Source organism: Heterocephalus glaber, unplaced genomic scaffold (assembly GCF_053883595.1).
Source record: "Heterocephalus glaber isolate CG9 unplaced genomic scaffold, H.glaber_assembly_v1.0 deba00000943, whole genome shotgun sequence".
Classification (NCBI taxonomy): domain Eukaryota; kingdom Metazoa; phylum Chordata; class Mammalia; order Rodentia; family Bathyergidae; genus Heterocephalus; species Heterocephalus glaber.
In genome coordinates this window covers 9,816,325-9,844,193 of record NW_028258175.1, presented here as the reverse complement: position 1 = coordinate 9,844,193, position 27,869 = coordinate 9,816,325, and the positions used below count along the sequence as shown (strand labels likewise).

Here is a 27,869-nt window from a genome sequence, read left to right as displayed (position 1 = left end):
TCAGGCATTTTGGTCCAGCAGTGGGAAAGTGACTAAGATAAGGCAGATGCCTGATAGATACATGCGCTTGCCTTTGTTTGGTTTCTTCCTAATGTAGATGCTCAGGCGGGGATGTGGGCGGTTTATTTGGAAGGCAAAGGAAATGCAATAAGGAGATGGAGAAGTAAGGCAAAGGAGGGAAGACGGCCAAGAAGGGTGTGTTCTCACACAAGTTACACTTGGGCACCTGGAGTATTAATCCGACCCAGTGTGGACACCTGCCTCAGAATTACCTCACCTGAATAGTGGATTACACGCCATCCCACATCAGTCCCAGAGGGCTCTTGTCATGGAGTCAGCCCTCTCAGCCCTTTTTAGTCTGCCATGTCCCTGGGCAAAGTGTGCTTCAGTGGCCAGGGGAAAGTTTTAAGTGAGGAGTTGTGGATGGTGCCATTGGAACTTAGGTTACGTACATGATGTCAGTAAGGCCTCAGAGAAAAAGAAGGGACAGGAGAGCATCTGTTTTGGGTATGAAAGATGATGTTTGTGCCTGATGCTAGTGGCATTATCTGACCATCAAGAAACTTTCAAGCCTATTAGGGCAGACAGCTAGCTCATATTAAAGAAGGAAAAGCACAGATTTGAGGCTTAGGAAGAGCTGGGCTCAAATCCAGCTGTATAACTGAGACAAATTTCATGACCTATTTGAATCTTTTACACTGAATTTCCCCCTCTCCTATAAAATGGGCATAATGGGCCGGGGATTTAGCTCAGTGGTTCCGCTGCCTGCCTTGAAAGTGGAAGGACCCGAGTTCGATCCCCAGTACCAAAAAAAAAAAAAAAGCTGCCAATAATTAGACAAAATATGAAAGCTGTACTAACCACTAAAATGGGCATAATGATTCTTGCCTCATAAGATTATTATAAAATGATTAGAGATATTGTGTACCAGGTTCACAATGATGTCGGCATGTAGTGGGTAACTAATATATGTTTATTTTTCTTTGTCATAAAATACCAGAAAATTCTATATTAAAGTATGTGGTCAAAGGCTCAATTGAGCAACCAAAAGTAGAAGACTCATGAGAGCTGGCATGGACATGAGTGAGGTAGGAATGCTTTGAAGAATGAGGTAGGATATTTTTGAGGAATGGTGGGGTTGGTCTGGATCAGTAGTAAATGGGAAACTAGTCTGCTAAGAACAGTATTTGACTCTCTTTATTAGGTGCCCACCATGTTTTAAGACATTGATAGGAGCAATTTATACATTTAACCCCAAACTGCACAGTATAACCCTATGAGGTAGGTGTTATTAACTCCCTGCCCTCAACTTTAAAGATGAAAAAGAAAGTTCAGGAAAGTTAATTCCCTGGGGTTACACAGCAAGTGAAGTTGTAGAATATAGATTGGAAGTAGGAATTGTCTTCGAAGAAGTGTGTAGGAAGGGGATCAGGTGGTTCTCCCCAGCAGGTATCTACAATATAAAGATGAAAGTAGGAGCATGTAGTGGGGAGCGATTTCACAGGAGTGATGGGGGCCATGTGCAAACAGGGGCTGGCCACGAACATCACAGGAGAAAGACAAGAGGGGGCATCACACAATGAAAGAGTCAACATGCTGCATTTCTAAACTTCAGGCAAGATTTGTAGGGCATGCACCTATCTTGATGGCACAGCCCAATGAGTTTTTACCTCTGATTACAACCATATAACCATCACCCCAATCAATACATACAGTAGTTCCATCACTCCAGAAAATTCTCTCTTTCCCTGTGCCAGTGAATATTTCTCCTTCCAGGAAATTACTCTTCTGACTTTTACCATCCCCACCCCACCACCAAAGATTAGATTTTTTTAAAGTAACATCTTATGCACAAAAGGAATATATGCATAAAAGGAAAATTTTGACAATGTAAAACAGATTACAGAAAGTAAGTGAAATCACTCATATTTCTATGGTTCAGAAGAAACCTTCTTGAACATTTTGGTCTATTTCTTGCCTTCTTAATTGTACATTTTTAAACTTTAACCATATTGTATATTCAATTTTATATTCTGTCTTAAAATGAATCATTAGGACATACGCATTTTCCTAGTACAAATTCTTTGTAAGCTTCATTTTACACAGCTTCCAATATTCCCTTGAGGAAATGCTTACAAATTCCCTAAATGTTAATTCTTTTAATATGTTTCCAAAGCTTCAGAGTCATTATCACCTTTCTCCATAAAGCTCTGTCTGGATTTCAGATTTTATTAGAATTGGACAGAAAGATCTCAGTAAACTAATATGCACTCTTCAAATGCTTGATACCTATTGCCAAAATGCTTTCCAGAAAGCATCAATTTAGATTCCCATCACCTGGATCTAGAGTTAGGAACACTCCTATTGCTCCTGGATCTAGCACACTTACCAGCATTAACGGCTACTGGTTTGAAATTCTTTTTAAACTTGAAGGACTTTCCAGGAAAGTTGAGAAAAGTCCTTGAACTAAAAGCTCTGTTTAGTATCCACTCTGAAGGGCAATGCTGCTTTATTTTTTGCCTCACATTCTGTAACGCTCAGATATTCTGAATGGATGACCTCAGAAATCACTTTGTTTCAACATCTGGAACCATCAGTGAGCTGTAAGTACAGAGGACACAGGGAGGCCTTCGTGGCCTGCCCCGGAGCAGGGTCACAGATGGTTTCTTGTTATGTAACTCCTTTCCAAGGAAGACATTCTGTTCCCCTCTCACATCATCACGGGCATCGCGAAGGAAGAAGTTGACAGATCCATCTGTGACTTGGGCAGCTTTGGTGGGTGCCTTTGTGAGGACCAGAATAGCAGGAGAACTGATAATTAGAGCACAGGGCACAGCCGAGAGGCATAATGATCAGGACCAACCTAAAATTTAGGCCAGACTCTACAATGGCCTTTGAAGCCATATTCTGCTGTTTAAAATTACCTCTCATCTCCAGGAACTCTGGTCCTTTTCGAGGGAATAAAAGGGCAGGATATTTGTGCATGTTCTCTAGATCTTGCTTCCAGGAAAATTCCTCACATGAAAATTTTAATTCAAATAAGCAAGAAAATCTACTTCTTGTAGACTTTCAAACAATTCAAAGGAGTAAGTCCAGTGATGGTCAGGCCCCAAGAGGTTCATGGGAACAAATAGTCTTGTTCTTAACCTAACCTGCACGTACTGCTTCCCAGCTGAACATTAGATACACCTGGGCCTATGTTTACTGAACATAGTTTTTCTTTACAGGTTCTTCTCTAAGTGACTTTGGGTCACATGATGGTCACTATCACCTAATTACTTCTGGACCTCTTTTCTCAAATCCATCATACATTAAAATGATGAGTACACAATAATTTTTCTTGTGAATATAGGCATGATTTTTTTCTAGGAGACATTTATTAGATGCTATAATGTTTACCCATAACAGCAATCACGTTTCTGTGACAATCTTTCAATACTAGAGACAGAAAAACAAGGAAGAAAAGAAAAAGAAGATGTGTGTGTGTGTGTGTGTGTGTGTGTACGCATGTGTGTTTGCATGCAGATGGTAAGTCTGTGCTCTCCAAATCTCAAAAACCATCATATTCTTAGTTCTTTTGTTTATTCTATGATTTGCTGCTTTTTAATGCAAGTCAACTTCCTATAGAAAATGATTCCAATTTCCATGGAGATTAGACTGAGAGTAAAGAGCAATGTCTGTCCACTGACAGAGCTCATAACCTGGATTAACCCACATGTGCAGCCTCTGGAGTTAATGGTGTGGCAAGTGATTTTTTTCTTTCTCCACCTGCCCCAGGTTTCTGGGCTGGCCCCCACTTTCAGGCATGCTGTGAGGCAAGCGACTAGGGGGATCAGTCACCTTTCTACACACCTCTCAGTCATCCCTCTAAGTTCCTACCACCTTCTTCGGGGCAAGTGGAATGCAAATTCCCAATGCATATGGAACCCAAATCAGTACTTTCTAGAGTTAGGAACACTCCTACTGCTCCTGAAGCTTATGACTAGATGTACCAAAAACACACACCTACCATAATTCACATATCCTCTCTGATGGACTTTTGAGAATCAAAATCTGCCACAGATATGGTTGATATCCTCAGCTTTTGGCTCAACGCACTCAAGCTAAAGGCTCACAAATGCCAAGCTGCCTTCTTTATAAAGGGGTGGGGGCAAAACAGAAAACAAAATATAGGTGGATGCAATCCTTAATCACACACACACCCCCCAAACTGCCCTGGCATTTGTAGATTTTCTTCCGTAACTCCTGCTTGTCCTTCCAACCTTTGGCTCAGAATCTCCTTCTGTTAGATATCTTATTTATATCCTCCTACCAATCAAAAGCAAATCATCTCTTCCTTCTGCTGACCTTGTTTTATTTGCCTTATGAGCCCATCATACAAAATTAAATTTTTGGTTTATAGACCATGAACATTTTGTGGGCAAGGCCCAATTGTTTCTACCATACTTTCCTCCTTAGAATTTAATTCAGTGTCAAGCGCTTAGTAGGGAGTCAGTAAATGTTTTAAATTATATTAAATGTTACAGTAAACCTACCTCCTAATTTGTACAAATAATAACACAGAGACCAATTAGGTGCTAAGTGCTGTTCTAAGTTCTTTTGTGCTTACTCCTTACCTAACTGAGAAGTAATACAATTACTGCCACTTTACAAACAAGGAAACAGAGGCCCAGAAATATTCAACAGCTTGCTGAAAGTCATCCAGTTAGTAAATATTAAAGTTGGGATTTGAATCCTGGTGACCTGGCTATAAGTAGAATCCTTGAGTTTAACCTGCCACCATTGTTTAATGTTCCCTGAATAATATCAGAGCTATTAAAACCAAAGGATTCAAGCAAAGGAAAGACGAGTGAACAAAGTGATTTCAAGTAACCTAAAAAGCACTTCCTTTTTATTATTATTAATTCTTAGGCCAATATACTGTATGTTCATTTGTTTCTTCTTTCATTCTTTCTGCCAATATTTATTGACTACCATGACCCAGGGACTATGCTAGAAATTGGCTTTCAGTTATGAACAGAAAAGAACATAGCCTTTATATCTACAAACTTAGCAACTAAATTCATTTCAGTTTAATTCTCTTTCAACAAACATCTGAGAACCTCCTTGGTTCTGAGATTGTGCTAGATGCTGGAGACACAAAGATAAATCCAGGAGAGTTTGAGTTCCTTGACAAACTCATAAATGGTGAAGAGAAAAACACATAGCAACAGTTAAAATATAAGCTGGGTGTGGCATTGCATACCTGTAATCCCAGCACTTTGGAAAGTTGAGACATGAGGATCACAAATTCAGCCACAGCCTTGGCAGGACTCTGTCTCCAATTTTTTTTTTTAAAAAAAGGTCTGGTGATGTAGCTCAGTGCAAACTCCCTGGGTTCAATCTCCGATATGTCAAATAAATAAATAAAATATGAAAAAGAAAACAAGTATGAGCTTCCTTCCAAGTAGATCCTGGAAGCAGAGATCTGGAAGAGAGCTATTACTTGACAATAGCTATTGACAATAATATAAATATTGCCTCACCAATCTAAGAAATACTTTGGGAGTAAGTTCCTGGACCTCCAGGCTGGAATCCTACTTTGTACTAGAAGGAAACTGCACTTAAACATGATTGATGACCTGATTATTCTGTAAGAGACAGAAAATAATGTAAAGGGGGAGGAAAAATGAATAAAGACAGGCCTGAGAAGGATAATGAGGGGGCACTAGTGGGTGGTTTATGATGCATGGTATTTTGCTAATGTTAAGATTTCCCAGGTGTGGCATATAGGTCACAGAACAAGGTACTAGATGGAAATTTTATTTTCTTGTTTAAAACAATAAACCTCTCTGAACTAAGTGAAAATATAGGGGCTCAGGAATACTAGGAGTTGGTTACAAGGGCATAAAATTGAACACAGGCTTTTTGACCCACCATGTAATAAGAAGAACAACCGGCCGAATCACCCCGCTGCAGACAGGCAGGCACCTGGTTCCACACTACAAAGACTCAGAGGACACCAGACAACCAGACCACCAGACCAAGGTTCTGAGTCCCGCTGCTCCCAGCCCAGAGGTAGGGGCTTCTGAGCCGCCGTCCCACTGCTCCTGGTCCAGAGGAAGGGCCTGCCTGGTCACCATCCCTCCCGCTGCTCCCAGCCCAGAGGAAAGGGCTTTTGGGCCACCTTCTGTCCCGCTGCTCCTGCCCCAGAGGAAGGGGCTTCTGAGCCACCATCCCACTGCTCCTGATCCAGAGGAAGGGGTTTCCCAGCCACCATACCTCCCACTGCTCCCAGCCCACAGGAAAGGGCTTTTGGGTCACCATCCCTACCTCTGCTCCCGGCTCCTGTCCCACCTCTCCCAGCTCAGAGGAGGTAATCCATGCAGGCGCTAACAGCCTCCCCCCGCAGTCGAAATGAGAAAACACATAAATAAGTCTCAAAACCAGACTTCCAGATCACCTAAAGCAACTCCAAAGGGAAATGAGATGGAACACTCTGATACTCAACCACCTGCACCCACTGAACTGGCAACAAAAGGGGATCTGGAAAAAATGAAATCAGAAATGATTTCTCAGATAACAGGAGAAATGGTGCTCCTGGTGCAAGACATGATTAATGAATCTAGAGAGGAGCTCAGGAACATGATGGAATCCCGACATAAGGAACAAATGGAATCCATAAAACCAATGCAAATAGATTTCCAGGACATGAAAAACTCCATTGAAAGTCTACACAGCAGAATGAGCCAATGTGAGGACAGAATTTCAGATACAGAAGATAAGATTGCAATTAGTGACCAGGAAAAGAAAAATTTCTTCAAAATTATAAGGGAACATGAGAAATCAATCCAGCAGCTGCTAGATGATGCAAAGAAGAATAACATAAGACTGATTGGAGTCAAAGAAGAAACAGGAGAGAGTGCAGATGACATAAAAAACCTCTTCACAGAAATAATGGCAGAAAACTACCCAAGGAGGGGAAAAGAACTTGACATACAGATAAGTGAGGCATATAGGACTCCAAATAGCCTTGATCAAAAAAAATCTACACATAGGCATATAATTGTTAAGATTCCAGAAACACAACAGAAGAACAAAGTTCTACAAGAAGTTAGAGAAAAGAAACAAATCACATACAAAGGAAAGCCCATCAGAATCACAGCAGACTTCTCAACACAAACCATCAAGGCAAGAAGAGCTTGGAGTGACATATTCCAAGCCCTAAAAGAAAACAGCCTCCAACCCAGATTGATGTACCCTGCAAAACTATCTTTCAAAATGGATGGAGAAATAAGATACTTTCATGACAAAGAGCACCTTAGGAACTTCATGAATACCAAACCAGCACTTCAAAGAATTTTACACAATAGCCTGGGAACAGACATTGAGGATCACAACCCCAGGAAGCAAAGCAGAATGAACCCATCTGCCACAACAAGAAATTAAATGTAAAGGGGGAGAACCCAACAAAAAAAAAAGTCATGGCAATGACAAGTCAATACTTTTCATCTATAACTATCAATGTTAATGGTCTCAATTCACCAATCAAAAGAAATAGACTGGCAGAATGGGTCAAGAAGCAAAATCCAACAATATGCTGCATACAAGAAACACACTTAATTCAAAAGGAAATTCATAGACTGAAAGTTAAAGGGTGGAAAACAATACTCCATGTGACAGGAACCCGAAAAAAAGCAGGAGTAGCTATCCTCTTGGCAGATCAAGTAGATTTCAAACCAACACTGATTAAAAGAGATGAAGAAGGACACTACATCCTTGTAAAGGGAAGAATCCAAGAGGAAGAGATGACAATCATAAATATCTATGCACCAAACACTAGTGCACCCAACTATCTAAAACCAATACTAACGGACATGAAAAGTCATATATGCACTAATACAATTGTAGTGGGGGACCTCAACACCCCACTGTCACAAATACATAGATCAACTAGACAAAAAATAAGTACTGAAATACTAGAACTCAATTGAACTCTTGAACAAATGAACTTAACAGATGTTTACAGAGTCTTCCACCCCAAAAAATCAGAATACACATTCTTCTCAGCTGCACATGGGTCATTCTCCAAAATAGACCACATACTCACACATAGAACATGTTTAAGTAAGTGCAAAGGAATTGAAGTTATCCCCTGCATATTATCAGACCATACTGCGATGAAATTGGAGATCCAGAGCAAAAGAAACTCAAAAAATTTCATAAACACATGGAAATTGAACAACACACTTCTGAATAACCAATGGATCACAGAGAAAATTAAAGAAGAAATCAGACAGTTCCTTCAATTAAATGACAATGACAATACAACATATGGGAATCTGTGGGACACAATGAAAGCAGTCTTATGAAGGAAATTAATAGCAGTGAATACACATATTAGGAAAACAGAACAAGTCCAATTAAACAACCTGATGCTGAACCTCAAGCTTCTAGAAAAAGAAGAGCAGGACAACCCCAAAGCTCATACAAGGGAGGAAATTATAAAGATCAGAGGAGAAATCAATGCAATGGAGACTAAGAGAATGATACAAAAAAATCAATGAAGCCAAGAGTTGGTTCTTCGAAAGAATCAACAAAATTGACAAACCCTTAGCCAACCTTGTCAGAAAAAGGAAAGAAAAGGCCCAAATCCATGCAATTAGGAATGAAAAGGGTGAAATGACAACAGACCCAGCAGAAATCCAGAGGATCATCAATACCTACTTCCAGAACCTATACGCCAATAAGATGGAAAACACAGAAGAAATGGACAGATTCCTAGGTACATATGAATTACCAAAGTTGAATGAAGAAGACCTAAAAATTCTGAACAACCCAATATCAACCAATGAAATTGAAAATGTAATTAAAAACTTATCAACTAAGAAAAGCCCGGGCCCTGATGGCTTCACTGCTGAATTCTGCAAGACACTTAGAGAAGAACTGCTGCCACTACTGTTTAAACTCTTCAATGAAATTGAAAGGGAAGCAATACTCCCAAATTCATTCCTGGAAGCTAGCATCACCTTGATCCCCAAAGCAGAGAAAGACCCAACTGAAAAAGAGAACTATAGGCCAATCTCACTAATGAACATAGATGCAAAAATCCTTAATAAGATACTGGCAAACAGAATGCAGAAGATCATCAAGAAGCTCATACACCCTGATCAAGTGGGATTCATCCCAGGGATGCAGGGATGGTTCAATATATGCAAATCAATCAACGTAATACACTATATCAATAGAGCCAAGGACAAAAACTGTATGATTATCTCCATAGATGCAGAAAAAGCATTTGACAAAACCCAACATGAACTTATGATAAAAACCCTACAAAAAATTGGAATAGATGGTCTCTACCTCAAACTGATAAAAGCCATCTATGAAAAACCAACAGCCAATATCATACTAAATGGTCAAAAACTGAAACCCTTCACACTAAAATTAGGAACAAGACAAGGATGTCCACTATCACCACTCTTGTTCAATAGAGTTCTGGAAACATTAGCCACGGCAATTAGACAAGAGAAAGAAATAAAAGGAATAAAGATAGGTAATGAAGAAGTCAAATTGTCATTATTTGCAGATGACATGGTACTCTATATAGAAGACCCCAAGAACTCCACCAAAAGTCTTCTAGACTTAATAACCAAATTCAGTCAAGTAGCTGGTTATAAGGTCAACACACAAAAATCAGTAGCTTTCCTCTACACAAATGAAAGACTCACTGAGAGAGAAATAGGGCAAATAATTCCTTTCACAATAGCATCCAAAAAACTGAAATACCTAGGAATCATCCTAACAAAAGAAATCAAAGACTTCTTCTCTGAAAACTATGGCACTCTGAAAAGAGAGATTGAAGATGATATCAGAAAATGGACAGACATCCCCTGCTCCTGGGTAGGAAGGATTAATATAGTGAAAATGGCCATACGCCCAAAACTGCTATGTAGATTTAATGCAATTCCAATTGAGATCCCAGCAGCATACTTCATGGACCTTGAGAAAACAATCCAAAAATTCATTTGGAACAAGAAGAGGCCCAGAATAGCAAAAGCAATTCTAGGTAACACAGACATGGCAGGGGGTATCACAATCCCCAACCTGCAACTCTACTACAAAGCTACTGTGATAAAAACAGCATGGTACTGGCAAAGAAACAGACCTGAGGACCAGTGGAACAGATTAGAAGATGTAGAAACAATGCCAGACACACTCAGCCATTTCATCTTCGATAAAGGAGCCAAACACCCTCACTGGAGGAAAGATAGCCTCTTTAATAAATGGTGCTGGAAAAATTAGCCTTCAACTTGCCAAAGATGAAAACTAGACCTATATCTCTCACCATGCACTAAACTCAAATCAAAATGGATTAAAGATCTAAATATTAAAATAGAAACTCTGAACCAGCTGGAACAGAGGTTAGGTAGAACCCTTGAAGACACAGGTGTAGGAAAAGATTTTATGAACAAAGCCTCAGTTGCCTTTGAACTAGCACAAACAATCAACAAGTGAGATCTCTTCTTATGAAAAGGCTTCTGCACAGCAAGAGAAACCACCAGCAGTGTGAAGAGACAACCCACAATGTGGGAAAAAAATCTTCACCTGCTCTTCCTCAGACAAAGGTCTACTATCTCGGATCTATAAAGAACTTAAAAAGATCAGACCTCCCAAATTTAAAGACCCAATCCAAAAATGGGCATCTGAAATGAACAGACATTTCTCAGACAAAGAAGTAGAAATAGCAAATAAATACATGAAAAAATGTTCAACCTCACTGGTCATTCGAGAGATGCAAATGAAAACAACGCTGAGATTCCACTTCACTCCAGAAAGAATGGCTGCTGTCATGAAATCAACCAATAACAAATGCTGGTGGGGCTGAGGGGAAAGAGGAACCCTGCTCCACTGCTGTTGGGAGTGTAGACTGGTGCAAGCACTGTGGAAATCAGCATGGAGATACCTTAAAGAACTAGGACTGGAAGTCCCATTTGACCCTGCTATTCCACTGCTGGGGATCTTCCCCAAAGAATTAAAAGAATCATACCACAGTGATATATGTGCACCCATGTTCATAGCACAGTTTGTAATAGCTAAAACTTGGAAACAGCCCAAATGCCCATCAACTGGAGACTAGATAAAGAAAATGTGGTTTTTTAATAAAATGGAGTACTACTCAGCCATAAAAAATGAGAAATTAGAGACATTTATAGCTAAGTGGATGCACATTGAGGCAATACTCTTAAGTGAAATAAATAGGACACACATGAATAAATACCAAATAATTTCTCTGGTGTGAGAAACTGAAAGTGTAAATAAGGACTAAATGTATAATAGGTAATATGAAATAGGAAGAAAATGGGCAAAGGGGAAGGAAGTGGGAGGGCTAGGGGAAAGGATAGAAGGGAATGTGTTTAATATGAGAAAATGGAAAAATAGGAACAAAATCTTTGTAAATAGGGAGGACTGGAGGGGTTGAAGGGAGGGCTGGGCAAGGGTGAAAAATACGAACCAAGAGAGACTATGTAAAGGTGCAAATTTCCAATGATGAATGTCATTATACTGTATACCTAAAATGTACCTATGATTAGAATGAATAATCAATAATGCAAAATAGGAAAAAAAGGTCCAAAGGGGTAGGGGTAGTGGGAGGGGCAGGGGAAGGGAAAGAAGGGAAAAGAAAAATGCTGAGAAATGGAAAAAATGGAAATAAAGTCTTTGTAAATAGGGAAGGGTGGAAGGTGTAAAGGGAGGGCTAGGAATGGGGAAAAAAAATGAGAACCAAGATGCATTATGTAAAGGTACAATTCCCAATGAGAAAAGTAATTTTGTTGTGTACCTACAATGTACCAATAAAAGAATTTAATACAAAAAAAAATGAAGAACAACCAACACCACTTACGTGTGTTTGCTGCTTTAAAGATTATTGAAGACTTTCAGTTTGTATTACTTCATGTGATTCTATCTCAGACCTGGGAAGCAGAGATTATACCACACCCATTGCACAGGTAATAAATAATGAGAAGGGCCAGGGATGTAGCTCAGTGGCGCCGCACCTGCCTGGCAAGCACAAGGTCCTGAGTTCGATCCCAGGTACTGGGGGAAAAAATGATCTGAACAAGTCTTGTCCAAGATCTTTTCAGGATTTTTAAGGAAGGAAACCAAAATTGTACTGAGTGTAAAATGAATTTATTTGGTCTTTATGGCACAACCCCCAACCATCCTCCTCCAGCCAAAGTCCCCCAGGAAGGTTAGAATTCTTCCACCTCTCTACTCTAATGTTAGTCACATTAACCATCAACTCAAATAAAATTTCTTCTATACTGATGAAGTTCATTATTTTTGGAACAACTGGAATTCTCCAAACATTTTTTTCTACTTTTCTCCAGTGAGCGTACCCAGAAGAAATAGTTTATTGTGTTAAAAGAAATGAAGTATCAGGAGAGGTCCTTTTCTGGGCATCCCTGGGAATACTGTCTGCTCTTGCTTCTCAGAGCTGGGACTCAAGAAGCAAGGCAGCCTGTGTAACTGGAAGAGTGCAGGAAAAATGTAGCTGCCAGCCTATTTTGTTTTGATTTGCGGAGTGTTGTTTTAAGCAATTTCTCTTTCCTTCACTTTTAATTTTGAAACATGTATATATTCACTGGCAGTTGCAAAAATAGTACAGAAAATACCATGTTTCCTTTCCCTACCTTCAAAGACAACATCTTGCCTATCTGCAGGGCATGCACATTTCTTCTGAATTAGTTCTCCAATTTAAAACAAAACAAACATCAACAGCAAAACTAGAAGTTCTAATGTAAAGACTGGATTTCTGGCTTTCCTTGGAAACTTGGAAGCCCTTGTGTGGACACTCCTGGTACCTACCTGGTGGTTTTGCTTTGTCCATGGGTGAACATTATCTGGGTCGGTGAGCGCTATCTGGGTCTGTGAACATAATTCACTCTCACTGTCTGCCTGGCCTCTTCCATCAGCTCCAGTAACCATCTCAAAGGGTAGGAAATGTTTGTGTCTCTCTGAACCTAGAAGGTTTAAGCATTTTTATTCTAGAAGAATATATTTTTATTGCTTATGTGTTCTCACCTATGATTCAGCTCACACTGTCCCCTGTCCCTATGGATAGAAATGGGGTCCTAGGCACACCTCACATATAGTTTTTCAACTGCTTTTCATCTTTTCACAGGGCTTTGTGAAATAAAATTAATTTTTTTCTCTGCCATCTACTGTTCCATTTCTTCTCCATTCCCTGTCTCTTTGTCTAATTATTGCCGTTGCGAGCTGCTTTAATTTTCTTCACTCCCTGATGATTGCTCCCAGGATTTAGAACATGCCCTGACCCCCTTCCTTAAACACAACACAGGCTATTGGAAAGGGAACTCAAAGAAGAAAATAAGAGATTGATAACAGATTAACTAGTAAACAGTCAATCTTCACATTTTTAAATGTGTATGTCTCAGTCATTCTGTTTTAAAGCCAGACAATGGGAAAGATTTTCTTTTTCCTTTTCATCCTTCAATAAAAAAGCTTAAAACTATCCACCCCTGATCCCCAACCCGGAAGGGAACAGGATAGATGGAATCAACTGACTGACATCTCTCACCTAAAGCCAAAAAGAAGAGATGAGACACTTCAGGGAAAATAAAGGAGTTAACGGGATTAAGGTTCCCTAGATTAGGAATGGGTATTAGAGAGCATATAAAGGAAAGGAGAACTCTCTTCTAAGGAAAGGGAGACCCAAGTATCTAAAATGACCCCCAAATCATACTAAGAAGCTCTCTGCAAATGCATAGATTCTGTAGGGCAGGTGACTGGGTGAAGGTGGGGCTGATAATTTGCCAGCCCCACCCCCTCCTCAAAGAGACAATTTCACCAATAAATGCAGGCAGATTGACCGTCCTGGACCACAAGTCCTCCTGCAAGTGGAGTCACTTGCCTAAATATTAATAGTCCCTTAGCAGCATTTCATCTAATCATAGCCCCAGCTGCCCATGCTGATAAATCACTGAGATCACTGCTTTCTAATGGGAAATTTGGAAGGTCACAAAAAGCAGAGTTGGCTCCCAACTGTGCTTTTGACAGCTGACCTTTTATTTCCTCCACGGCTCTGTGGCAAAAGCAAGTCCTTATTTTCCAAGTAGCTCCTCGTAATTGAGTATAACACAATGGCAGTGCAGAGACTTTGGCAAAGTGGAAACTAAGACTCAAATTTAAGGGATTAAAGGTTCGAGGACTGGAGAGTCCACCATATGACCCATCATCTTTCAGTTTCTGGCATTTTTAACACAGTGAGACTCTGTCTCAAAGAAAAAAAAAATATGGCCACGCATAATCCCAGCTACTCAGGAGACTGAGGCAGGAAGATTGCAAGTTTGAGACCAGCCTGGGCAACTTAACAAGACCCTGTCCTAAAATAAAAATATAGAAAGGGCCGATGATGTAGTTTAGTATAAAGTCCCCGGATTCAATCCCAAGTACCAAAATAAAAGGTATGAAGGTCTATGCTCCTGGCGAACCCTAAGTGTACAATGCAGTATCATTAACTCTAGTCCTTGTGCTGTACGTTAGATCCCCACAACTTACTCATCTTAAAACTGAAAGTTTGCAGCCTGGGACAAATGTGTCTCCACTTTCCCCACTGCCCTGAAAATAATTCGCTGTTCTACCCTCCACTTCTATGAATTAGACTTTCTTACAGTCCACATGTAAGTGAGAGCATGCAGCATTTTTCTTTCTGTCCCTTGCTGGCTTCATTTAGCACAAGGTCCTCCGGGTGTATCTATACTGTCTCAATGGCAGAATTTTAAATGTTTGCTCTCTCAAAAATGTCTCAAGAAGAATGGTCTACATCTTTGCTTTCTTTTAAGGTCATTGCCTCAAGTTTTCTCATTAGTAGAGATAAGAGCAACGGCAGGATGGAAGGCGACTCATCCTGCGAAGGAATGAAGACAGTAATTAAATTGCCATTTAGTCTTTTCTTCTGGACTAACTAATCCCAATTATTTTTAACCTTTTCACACGAGCCCTTTTTTCTTGACCACTTAATGAGTTTTCACTGCTTATGTCCAGTCCTTCTCCAGGGGTCACATATTCCTCACAGTTTGCCAAAGGTTTTCAATACTAATCATGAAGTGATTACTATTTTCCCCTAGTTGTAATAGCAGACTCCCATACATTTTTGAAAATCATTTAATAACTATGACATGCCTAATTTTCAGCTACATTTCTGCAGTGACATTTTGAATGAAGAGCATCAGCTAGGCCCTTTTTCTTTTGAGTGTGAATGTTTTAGATGCAAAATGAAATGATTATTTAAGATTTGTTCAAATGCTACTGTGGCTCCAATGGAAAAGTGAGCTGGGTGCTGTAAGGCATAGAAAATAGGGAGTTACTAACAGTATCTTACAGGTCCCTGTGACTTAAACACTGTCGTGATGAGCACAGTGAACTGACTGATACCTTTAAGAACCTATTTTGTGTGTAATACATACTTGACCACTTTAAATATTACCAGAATCCTTGCAGAATGGAAGGTAATATTGCCACCTTTCGGATGAGCAAACCAGGCCCAGAGAAGGCAAATGCCTTGAAGAAGTTCTCAGAGTTAATTAATAGTAGGAAAAGGACTATTAACTTAAACTTGTCTTACCTTAAAGCCAATACAATCATCCCTCAGTATCCTAGGTGATTGATTCCAGGACACCCTACAGATACCAAAATTAGCTGGCAATCAAGTCCTTCATATAAAATGGCATAGTATTTACATAATATCTTTGCACATTCCCCTGTATACTTTAAATCTTCTCTATGTTATTTATAACACCGAATATAAAGTAAATGCTAAGGAAATACTCAATACATGTTGTTTAGGGAATGATGACAAGAAAAAAGTCTATACACTTTTTTTCCCAAAATATTTTTGATCCATGGTTTAGCTGAATCCCCAGGTGTGAAACCTATGTATTCAGAGAGGCTGACTGAGCTTGGAACTTTCAGGACTTTATTTTTGCTCATGGACAGGACCTTGGATCCCTTTTCCTACAAGTCAAGGGTCACTTGAAAAAGACAAAGCTGATATTAGGAATAACTTCAGAAATACTGTTATGTCCTGGAGGTCAATGGGGGAATTCACAGGAAAGAGCATTAAAAGCTATCAATATCTTCTCAGTGAAATCACTGTTACCCTGTTCTTTATGTCTATTGAGATAATAGCAGGTATGATTGTAAAAAGTGATGAATGTCTAAAATTTTAAAGCATTATTACAGTAAAAGCCACATTGCCCTGTATCTCTCTCAAAATACTCCCCTTCACTCCAGACACACTTGTCCCACTATTCTTGCTATGTTCTGAAGAAGTTCTGTAAGTCCTCTTTCCTAAATGTCCTCATTTATACTCTCATGATGGCCTCAATGTCCTGAATTGATTCCAAAGGAACTTTTGTGGTCATTTTGACTTTGAAGAAGAGTCAGCAGTCACATAATGCCAAATCTGGTGAGTAGAGTGGATAAGGACACACTGTGTTTTTATAAGCCTGCCTTTCCCTCGGATGACACTTGGGCGAGGCATTCACTGAATTTTTTATCACACCTCACAAAGACACTCAGGAAAGAGGACTTCCAGAATTGCTACAGAACATAGCAAAAATAGTGGGATAAGTGTGTTTGAAGTGAGGGAGATTAATAGCAGTGTGTTTTTAATGCAATCTTTTAAAAAAACATAAACATTTGCCGTATATTTTGACCATCCCTTGTACAGACCTAGAGTCAACAGATGAGCCCAGGGTCAGGCTGGTTTTCATCCCAGGTCCTCTTCTGAGTAGCCATAGGTGAAATTCTTCACTTCTTTCTGCTTTCAGCTTCTCATCTGTAAAATGGAAAAATGGATAGTGTCCACCTCATTGCGTTGTTGAGTGTATTGATATGCGTAAAGTGCTTAAAATTGAGCCTGAACTAGATAAAGGCTGAGCAATTAGTAACCATCATTATCACAGAACACTTTTCTCCCCAGGGTGTAGCAGGGGGGAGCCCTTTTATTGTCCATCCTCTCTGAGCCACATCACTCTTACAGTAACCATGGCAAACAGCCCCTCCAGATGTTTCCATGGCATTTTTTTTTCTTCAAAAACAATTTGAAAATCTCTTTTGAAAACCAAGGATATCTAATGTTTTTCCAGACCAAAAGGAATCTAGTTTTCTATCACAGCCATAATAGATTTTAAACAAGGATATGGGGGATTAGACACGGTGCCCTGGAGCAATTATCTACACAAATGGGTGAGAAAAGAAGCATATCTATACGAGGTAGAAGGTCATTGTGTTTTAAGGTGACTGTGGAGACTTAAATAGGAATTGGAAATGGGAGAGAATCCTAAAGTGTCCTTGCTTATCTGAGTGGTTTATTCCTTTCTATTTTTCAATTTGAAATTTATATTAAAATATAACACAATATGAGAAAATGCTCAATCTCATGAATTTTTGCAGAGGCACACAGATGTGATCACCTCCCAGATCTGGAGACAGAACACTGCCAGTACATTTTCCTCTTTGGTTTACTTTCTATTTGCCTTTATATGCACAGCCTAACGAAGATTGAAAATATCTTAATGTTTGAAAAACATATGCCATTTTCCTTTGAACTGTCTGAGGTTGTGCCATATTTTTTCCCCCTCAGACTTTGGGCAAGATCAAGCCCTCCAGAAATACTTCTCAAAGGGTTGGTATAGTTTGTATAATAACTGACTCAATGCCAAGTACTTTTTCCAGTTATCCTCCAAAGAACATAAAATTTTAAAAACAAAAACTCTTATTGGAATAGACATTATTCTCTAACAAGTTAGGCTCAGCCCACGGAAGGATTTCTGTCCTTCTTTCCAATAAGGTTTACTGTCATTTGCCCAGTGTTTTATTATTTAGCTTCATTGTGTGTGTGAGTCTATCTTATCTTCTAAAACACATTTCGGATTCCCTGAGGGGAGAGTTCTGTGAACCACTCTTAAGTTTTTGCAGTTCTGAGTGCTCATGACTTACAGTTACCTCAATTATTGATTCAAAGAATGGGTACATCTATCTTTTCAGGCAATAGATAGTGTTAGGATAATGTAAGTTTTACTACAGAAACAAAAACAAAACCATGCTGTTTTCCTGGAAGCTGATGTTTTCATTAATTAGCAAAATGAATCCAGTTAATATGGAAAGAATTATGTTTGAAAAAGAACTGAATACTTACAGAGCTGAAATCTTGCCACACAATAGATTTGCAGTTTTAGTGTATTTTTCATTTTAAAGTGGAATTATTAAGCCCAAAGGCATTCTGTGCTCATAGTATATTTTCAAGAGCACCAACCTCTTTCCAAATAAAGAAGAATCCCACTGCTTTGTAATCAGAAGACTGGCTAATGGGCTGTTGAATGCTACGTAAGTGTTTAGGTAATGTTCTGCTGAAAACTCAGAATGCCACTCCTTTATTCATTAATCTATTTATTTATTCCTCATTTTGCTGACAGTCATTGAGCATCTGCTCGGTACCAGGCATAGCTTGTCTAACACAGAAATGCCACCAAGCTGACAACAAAGTGATACATGGTCAAAACCCCCAAAACACCAGGCAATATCTATCTTGATAGGAAGATAAGTCAGGTAGGAAAATTCTTCCTCTAACCTCAGCTCAAAATCTAGCTACCTCCTCCATGAATCTATCATGGAGTTACTGTGTTTCCCTTGCATTCATAAAGTTATGAACTAGCATGTCCTTTCGCTGTTATATTGTCTTTTGTGTTATATTATCACCTTGGATACAGAGAAACACAGTGATAAGAACGTGGATCTTGGAGACAGGTTAATATTTGCACCCTAACTTTAATTTTGACGAATAAAATTATAGGAAGCCATTGTTGTAGACAATGCTTCTGTACTGGAGACCAGATTAAAATTAAAATGGAGTCATCCTTGCTAAAGCTCCACTCACCAAAGTAGAGCTAAGTCATTTTCTAAGTTTTGGAGAAATTAGAAGAGAGAGATAACAGCCAAATTTTCCAAATAGGCCAGTTTCAGTAGGCATGATATTGAAGTTCTCTCTTAATCTTTACACACAAAAAACCTAACCTTAAATAACTTGATGCTAACCAACTGGTTTAATATTCTATTATTTTATCTCTCTGTCCCTGATGTACAAGTAACATGACTTTGAAAACACATATCCACTCTTTGTTCTTTGCTTCTGCTTTCCTCAGCCTTCTGTCTATGAAACCAGCATCTTCTGCTCAGCTTATTACAACACTTATTCTGTTTTATGGAAGGAAATGGTACTTGATTCTAGAACTGCAAATAAAGTCAGTTCAGACCTTTAAACTAAACTGTTGTAATTTTCGTCCTTTGATAGCCCTGACTTGCTCTGTGTACTTGAACATACTGATTAACCTCAATGGACCTCAGTTTCTTCACCTGTGAAGTAGCAGTAATGCATGATGGCCATGAAATATGACCTATGTAGTAACATTTCACACATAGAGAGATGAGAGCAATTATAGCTAAAACATATAGGACTAACTACATTTTAATTAATTAATTGGTAAATGAGTAATTATATATATTTATCCCTGTAATTCTTATAATAACCCTGTGAATACATTGATTGCTTCAGATTCACAAATGAGCAAATGGGATGCTAGAGAGATTGAGGAGCTCTTTCAACAACACACAATGAGTTAAATGGTGGATGTGGATATTAAGCCAAGGCCAATTGCCCTCTGTGTTCATGATCTTACCATACTGCTGTATACTGATTTTTTTAAAAGAACATAGTAGGCATTAGAAGTGGTAACTATTATTATCCTTACAATAAGCCCAATTTTCATCGTTTTTTCCTACCTTTATGTTAATAACCTCTGGAAACAAACTATGTCAAACTCATCTTCCTGCTCCTGTACTGTGCATCCAGTAGGATCACAGGATTTGTTGAATTGGATTGAAATGCCGTTCCTAAAAATAAAATAGTAAACACATACATTAGGTTAGATTTTTAATTCTGTCCATTTTTGTGGATAAGTCTTTTTCTTCCATAACCCCGGAGCCTGTGAAGAATGTAAATCCTTGAATGCTTTAGGATGTCACTCTCCATTTCAAACACTTCACAGCTCATCAGCCTCCAATTGTCTTCTTCCTCTCCCAGCCCCTCACCATAAGCCATTCTTAGAAAATAATTCTCACTTTCCATTCCAGATTTGCAACTTCTATTTATTTGCAACCTTGCAAATAGTCACCTGTCCACTGGCCCAGGGGGATGGCATCGATGCTAACAGGTTTAATGAGCATGAAAGTGTCCTACATCTTCTGAACTTGAAAGTGTACAAAGAGGGGGAATGAGGGAGGACTGGTTAGCTTTTACCAGTTGACTGTGGAGTCTTTCCATCTTTTAGAGACTACAGAGTAGAAATGTATAACACAAAACTTTACAAGACTGGATGCAATAAATAAGACAAGCAATTTTGAATTTGTTGAGTTCAATACATATTTCTTTACAAGTTTTAGTTTCCAAACAGGACTTTGTCTACGAACTCACTGTTAAACGGCAAAAGTGGTGGGTCCTTTGTGCCAATTTGTTTAGATGGACCAATCAAAGAAAATCCTGGCTATCACAAGATGGGCCATAGGGCATTGTGTTGCAGGAAGGAAAAAAAAAACAGTAGAGGGAATGTTTGTTTTCTCCTGTGTTTTTGCCTCAAGCTGCTGTTTCAAAGCTGGTTATTCAGTCTGAGAAGGCCACAATAAACGTCAGTTGGATGCTGGAAAATACAACCAAGAAATCATGTATTTGAGATGCACAGAATTTACAGAAGATCAACTTCAACCGCCTCTTCAAATCTCTTTTGGATATTCAACAATTTTTCCCACTTGACCTCTGAGTATTTGCTCAGTTCTCAGCATTACAATGAGTGCTGTGGCTCCAGGGCATACAGCCAGGATCCTGTTTCAGAGAAGCCCAGTGTGCAGTTGCAGAAAGGGGCCTCAGAGGGTCAAGGTCAAGGTCCTGGATTCAGGTTGGATGGTAAAGATGATTTGGGCAAGCTTTCTCATGTAGAGAAAACTGAGGTGGGGACTGAAAGACATGTAGGAGTTTTCTCTCCTCTAGCAGAAAAGGTTTTCAACCATTTTTATGAGGCAACCGTTTCTCCTCCAGTAGTTGACCAGGGGACAGTTGTTTAAAAATTCTTGAACCTACTCCTTCTTGTAACATTTCTGTCGCCTCTACTTCTGTGTTTTAGAAAAAAATGTGCTTTTTTTCCTGATGTTTGAAGACAAACTTTAAAGTTTCCTGTAACTCACTTTTTTCAAGATAAACATCTTTTGATCTCTTTTTATATTATTTAATATCCATTGCCTTCATTTTTCTGATCCCTCCTTGCTAGTAAAAGTAAAATTAAATATTTATGGCATCCTTTCCAAGGCTAAGCTAAGTACTTTTCACTTATTAGCTTTAGCCTCAAAACAAATCCTTTGTGGGCCAGGGATTTAGCTCAGTGGTTCCACCGCCTGCCTCGCAAGTGCAAGGATCCGAATTCGATCCCCGGTACCAAAAAAAATCCAAATCCTTTGAGATATTATTTTACCCCATTATACAGAATGAGAGAATAAAGACTCAGAAAAGTTCTGCCCAAAATAACAGCAAGAACACAATTCAGGCTTGCTGGTGCTGGAGCATTAGATTTTAATAGTTAATAATGTTCTCTCCTTGATGCCCACTGATTTCACTAAAATGACCAGAGACAAAAGCTCGGGCTATCCTAGGCCATCTTTCAGCTGAGAAAAAGCATCATATTGAAGAAGTAGAATGCACTGGAACCAATTAGAAGGAAGGCATGAAACTCTGATATATGACTGTGTTTAGCTGGGTGCTCCATATTCTGAGTAGGGAAGAAATTTCAGTTACAAGAAATGTGGTGAACTGTCACAGGTATATGACATCAGCTGTCTTGTGAAGCAAAAGTCAGCTGTCTGTGCCTGATAAACACAGCACACTGTGTACTGAACGCTCGGTCACACCTATGCCCCCAAATGGTGGGGCCCTATAGGAACAATGCCTGCACCCCATCTTCCTAACGGGCACATGTTTCCTTACCTTTCCTTTCTTCTGTAAAACTAAACTACGTGCATATTTTTAGGGAAATTATGCCACAGCCTAGATAGACCACAAGTGATTTTATCCACCAGAGTGATTTTATCCATTCGACACTGACTGGACATATTTTTGGTTGTCACATGAGTGCAGAGGGCGCTACAGGCATCTAGAGGGTAGAGGCCAGGGATTCTGTGAAGCCTCCTGCAGCGCACAGCAAGGCCTCACAAGAGCCACCCAGCCCGGAATGTCAGTGGTGCTGAGGCTGAGGAGCTGCCATAGCCTCTCCAATAGTGTCTCTCATTCTCCCTTCTCCTTCTGTCTTTCCTTTTGTTTTTCCTTTCCCACTACTTCATTCTTTCCCCTCTCTCTAATCTTCTCTTCTATCCAAATTCTTTTCTTTCTTGATGGCAGAAAAATACTCAGTTGGCTTTTCTTCACTGAGCAAACCTTTCATCTAAAAACCCAAGTGGTAAGGGTTGCCGGAGGCCAACAGCACAGCACGGTGGCATTTAGCATGCCAGCACTTGTTAAAGTGGGGGTGCCTCAGACTTTCAGGCCTTATGAAGTTTGCAAACCATCAGATTACAGAAAGACATGCTAAATCTGTTCCTGGGTGGATATGGATCCTGTTAGGGTTGAAAGACTCAAATGTTCTCCACTTCCCAACTACTGTCTCCTACCCCAGGCTCAGGCTTCAAATGACTTTATTAGTTTGCTCAGGATGCAGTAAAGCAACATCCAAACTGGGAGGCTCAAACAACAGACATGTATTTCCTCACAGCTCTGGAGGCTGGAAATCTGAGATCGAAGTGTCAGTGAGTTTATTTTTTTCTTTTCCAAGTCCTCTCTCCTTGGCTTGTAGATAGCCATCTCTCTCTCTCTCTCTCTCTCTCTCTCTCTCTCTCTCTCTGACTTCACATGCTCTTTCTTTGCATGGTGTCTGTATTCTAAACCCTTTTTATAAGGACAGCATTCATGTTGGAGTAGGACCTAGGTTAGACTTCAATATATGAATATTGTTATTGCATAACAAGGACAGGGAACTACTGTTTAATTTTTGCTAAATTGAAAATACTGCCATTTTAGGTTAACACCTCATCATTTCCAAACTATATAAATTCATAAATAACCAACCTCATTCTATTTCTTATAAAGCCATTTTAATTAAAGCTCTTTGAAATGGGCCCTGTCATGGCTTGAGTTGTTTTTCTCCAAAATTTATATATTAAAGTCCTCATTCCCAGTTCCTCAGAAGATGACTTCATTGGAAAATAAGGCTTTTACAAACACAACCAATTATCTGAAATAGGGAGGGCCACCCATCTAATATGGCAGGTGTGCTTATAAAATCTGGAAATGTAGACACAAACACAGAAGGACGATAGTGTGAAGGCACAGGGAAAATACCATGTGAAGATGAAGGCAAAGATTGGAGTAATGGGCCGGGGATTTAGCTCCATGGTTTCACTGCCTGCTGTGCAAGCGCAAGGACCTGAGTTCGATCCCTGGTACCAAAAAAAAAAAAAAAAAAGATTGGAGTGATACAGCGGAAACCAGGAATGCCAAAAATTACTAACACCAGGAGCTAGGAGAGAGGCACAAAGCAGACTATTCCTTATAATTCTCAGAAAGAACCAACTCTGGAGCTTGGACTTCTAGCCTCTAGAACTGTATGACAATATATTTCTGTTGTTTAAGCCACCTACTCTGTGTAGCATCCTTATGACAGGCCTAGCAAACTAATACAGGTCCCCTCCTCTTTGTCCCCATAACTACAGCTAAAATTGAGGTCTTCATTCTTTCTTACCTTCTCTGATTGTTGTAATCAACTGCTGGTACCATCTGCACTGCAATATCTTCTCCTTCCATCTATCTTCCACCCAGCTGCCTAGTGATATTTCTAAAATTTAAATGACCCTTAGAAGTGAAGTGTGACCGCTTGAGGGTCTCCGGACAGACCACTGACCACATAAGTAGGAGCAAAAATCAGCTTTATCGCTGGCAGCTTCAAGGGATTCAGATCACCTCAAAAATGTCAAACAGAAGTTTACTCTCGTTTTTATACCTTTATGTTTCTATGGGAGGGGGAAACAGCAACCGTAATCACTGGGAAAACAGCCATCAATCTAAACACAATTACATAGGCAAAGGGGCAGTGAAGGTGGGAGCAGGAAGTTTGGCAGGGCTTTCTGGGATTGCTTTGCTCTAGTGAGTTTGTATTACAGTAGTGACTGGTTACAATGTATCTTTCTCAGCAAGCATAGTTACACAGTTAACCCATAGTTGCCCATTTTTACACCGGGAGACAGTTTTCACTCTCATAAAATATGGTGACTATTATCCTCAGGATGTGTCCAAGATCAGCACCCCAGCATGCAAGTACAAGACCATTTATTAATAAAATCACTTGTTTTCCCTGATCCTCATTTGCCTAATTTTTAGACTTTCTAAATTCTTCTTAGGGGTTAGGATTCATTTGGGTATGAAAAGGAAAAAATGGTCCATTCCCAGGAAGAAACACACCAGGAGATTTCCACTCATCACAGAGTTAGAGATGGGCAGGGTACCCAGAGAAGAATTCCCTCCCCACTTAACATTTGTGTATTTTGGGTTAAGGAACTCTAATTGTTTTGACAGCCTGGCCCCTGAAAACTTTCTAGTGGTAAATCCAGGAGGGCTCCCATTGATCAAACCAAGCAAAGGGTGTGCTTAGCTCAAGTGTTTTATGATTTAATTTTTCTTTCTTTCTCTCTCTCTTCTCACTGATGATTCTAAGCACGTAAATAACAATCAGCTTCATTACACTAGGGTTATGGTTTGGGTCTGGAAGTCCCTCCAAAGTCTCACGTGGTCATAGGCTTGAACTAGAATGAATGTATGAAGCTGGAATTGATTCATGACGCAATGCTAGGCTCAAGGTCACTAGTATTAAGGGCGTGAGAGCTTCCAGCCCTAAATAGTCTGAATAAAATAAAAGGGCCAGGGATACATCAGTAATTCTCTCTTGTTACCTTTGCTGGCTTGTGTGTGCCATGTTGTTTCTACTCTGCCATGCCTCTTTGTCATCCCTGCCTTGGAGTCAGCTAATTATGGACTAAAACCTCTATGAACTGTAAGCCAAATAAACCCTTTCCTTCTAACTTTGGGTGTCAGGTATTTTGTCTCAGCAACGAGAGAGAAAGGTAACTAACACAACTAGGTCAGGAGGATACTCTTCCACAGAAAATTACATTAGATAAAAGCAATTCCATATAAAAGTTCCATTCACTGCAGGACTAGTCAGACCTCAACCACACAGTCTGCCCTAGCATTTCATCTTTCTTATTTTCTTGGCTGTTTGCCAGCATGTTGGTACTCTCGAGTCCTCAGTGACAAATTCAATCTAGAAAATCCATTGCAGGTTTCCCTTATCCTTAGATTTCAAGTAGTACTTGTTTTTCCCTCGGGGTAAACTCTAAACTTCATATACCTTTCTTCTGGAAATCATTCAATGTATGATAAATATTTATTAAACATCTACAATGTACCAAGCACTCTATAAAACTCTAAAAAATGCTACAGTTCTATAGAAATGAGACTTTTCACTTGTTATTGAATACATTTATGCCTTCAGTGACTTAGAATTTCTAGCTGTGGATATGAGTTATTCTAGACTAATACCCTGTTTGCATCCCCTTATGGCTGGGAGAATAAATAAAACCAATAGTTTGTCACTAGTCTCTACCTCGTTTCCTGTTGCTTCATAACCTAACTCCTCTCAAATTCCCCTTACTTTTGCCTTACAAACCCAACTTATCCTGCACACTTCCATCTCTATATTTTTGGCTTCCCCTCTTCTCTTGGGATGACTTTCTCATCTTTCCAGATTCAGCCGGGGATTTATCTCAGTGGTTTCACCGCCTGCTATGCAAGCGCAAGGACCCGAGTTCGATCCCTGGTACCAAAAAAAAAAAAAGTAAATCAGATTCAATTCAAGCCATATCACCTCCTCAATGCCTTGTTTTTCTCTTTTCTTTTTAAGATGTTCCGCCTCCCAATTAGAATTATTCATTCTTTACAATTCACTTGAGATTTTGTTGTTATTACTGAAACTGCTATTGCATCTTAATCTATTTTGTATTATAGCAGCCTGTTTAGACATCTATCAGAAAGTCAAATCTTGGCTTAATGATTTATCGAGCTAGATAACCTTAGCTAAGCTCCTTAGCTTTCTTTCCTCTTTTGTAAAAAGAAGGATAATAACAACATTTGCCTTCAAGCAAATATTTTATTTCTATCCCTTTCTCATGTGGCTCTGATAAGTTTGCATAAAAGCAACATGAAACATTTCTTGACTTCATATTTAACTGGTAAAATGAGATATTCAAGCGCTCTTTTCCTTCTGCAATGCCAATCAACAACAATATTCCAAACACCAACCAGAGATGTTGCAGATAGAATATTCCAGAAAGTTCCAGAATGGTCTTAGATTTCAAATGGTTCTTGAATTTCTTGATCTATGTGCAGCACAGTCTTCAGGTGACTATAATAAACAAATAGCCTGAACAAGAAATAAAACATTGCTATTTTAAGCCTCCAGGATTTTAACATTGCCTGTTACCATAGCAGAGCCTAGATTATCCTGACTAATGCCAATGTTATTATAATTAAATGTATAATGTAAATAGAAATTTTGATGATATTTGGTAAATGGAAAATGTTTATTCATCATTGAGATCATTTGTAGAGGACACAGTGGAGGTAGGAATATCAATTCTAACTTTGCTATGCACAGCCATTCAATTCCAGTGTTATATTTTGGTCTAAAAGATCACACAAGGAAAGAAGCTTTATTAAGCTACATATGTTGAACTTCTTCCTTCTAATAGATTGCTCTGTCTGAAATAAAGCCCACTAGCCTATCATGAACTTATTTACTAGAAACGATCAATAGAAGTACTTTATTAAGTGGCTTTGATCTTAAAAGAATGTCAAAACTATAATGCCCTTTATGAGGAAGGTCATAACCTTCCACTGCCTTGGGGGAATTGGGGGTAGAGGTAATGTGCACACATAGTGTATCCCAGAGGGACTCAGACTCTTAGTTGCAGAATCTCCATGCTGTTATATTTAGAAGGACTCGTTTTTGAGTCAGAGAGATCCACATTCCAAATTCACTCACCATTTTCTGGCTCTGTGAACCCAGCAAAGCTGATTAACCTCTTGACAGTACAGTTTCCCATGCATAAGATGGAAAAGGAGTAGTGCCTATCTCATAGAATTGTGAGAATTAAATGAGATAACACATATAAAACAGTTGGCAAAGTGCCTGGTGTATAGTAATCTCCCAATAAATGGTAGCTATTATTACTACAGCAAGTTGCAGCTCAAACTACATTTTCTGCCAAAATACTCTACAGAACTCATTGAACTGTGAAGTTCCTATTATAACAAGAAGGAAAAAGAGAAAACAGAGGTCTTCAGCAACGGCTTGGGTAAGGAGAGATAACTCTTCTGTGTTGTATTCCCTGCCCATTAGCCTTTCCTACAAAATGGTGGATAGAGGGGGAAGCACAAGTAACTTGACCTTGGACAGGCCCTAAGAACTCTACATCTACAGAATGAGTTAAGCAACAATAATTTCAAAGTTTTTCTTGGATCCATGGGTTGCTTCAGTGTTCTACTCTAGGAAGAAACAAATCAGCCAACAAACAACAATTGTCAAGTTAGTTTTTCCAAGGTAATGTAAAATTCAGGAGGACATGCCAGGCATGGTGGCACATGCCTGTTATCCCAG

At 39.3% G+C, this 27,869-nt stretch overlaps 1 long non-coding RNA gene across 3 annotated transcripts in view; it reads right to left on the bottom strand.

The window, feature by feature from the left end:
- LOC110344217 (uncharacterized) overlaps positions 1–26,305 on the bottom strand; it is a 99,221-nt gene extending 72,916 nt beyond the window's left edge. Inside the window, exons 1-5 of one of the 3 annotated variants that reach the window (XR_015450476.1) lie at positions 20,537–26,305; positions 19,846–19,956; positions 16,738–16,843; positions 15,629–15,683; positions 12,193–13,004 (exon numbers count right to left, since the gene is read on the bottom strand). This is a non-coding gene — a long non-coding RNA (uncharacterized LOC110344217). Of the gene's footprint in view, positions 1–12,192; positions 13,005–15,628; positions 15,684–16,737; positions 16,844–19,845; positions 19,957–20,536 lie in introns of those variants that run through there. The other 2 variants (XR_015450475.1, XR_002386655.2) reach the window with 2 other exon arrangements.
- Between the last annotated feature and the right edge of the window lie 1,564 nt (positions 26,306–27,869).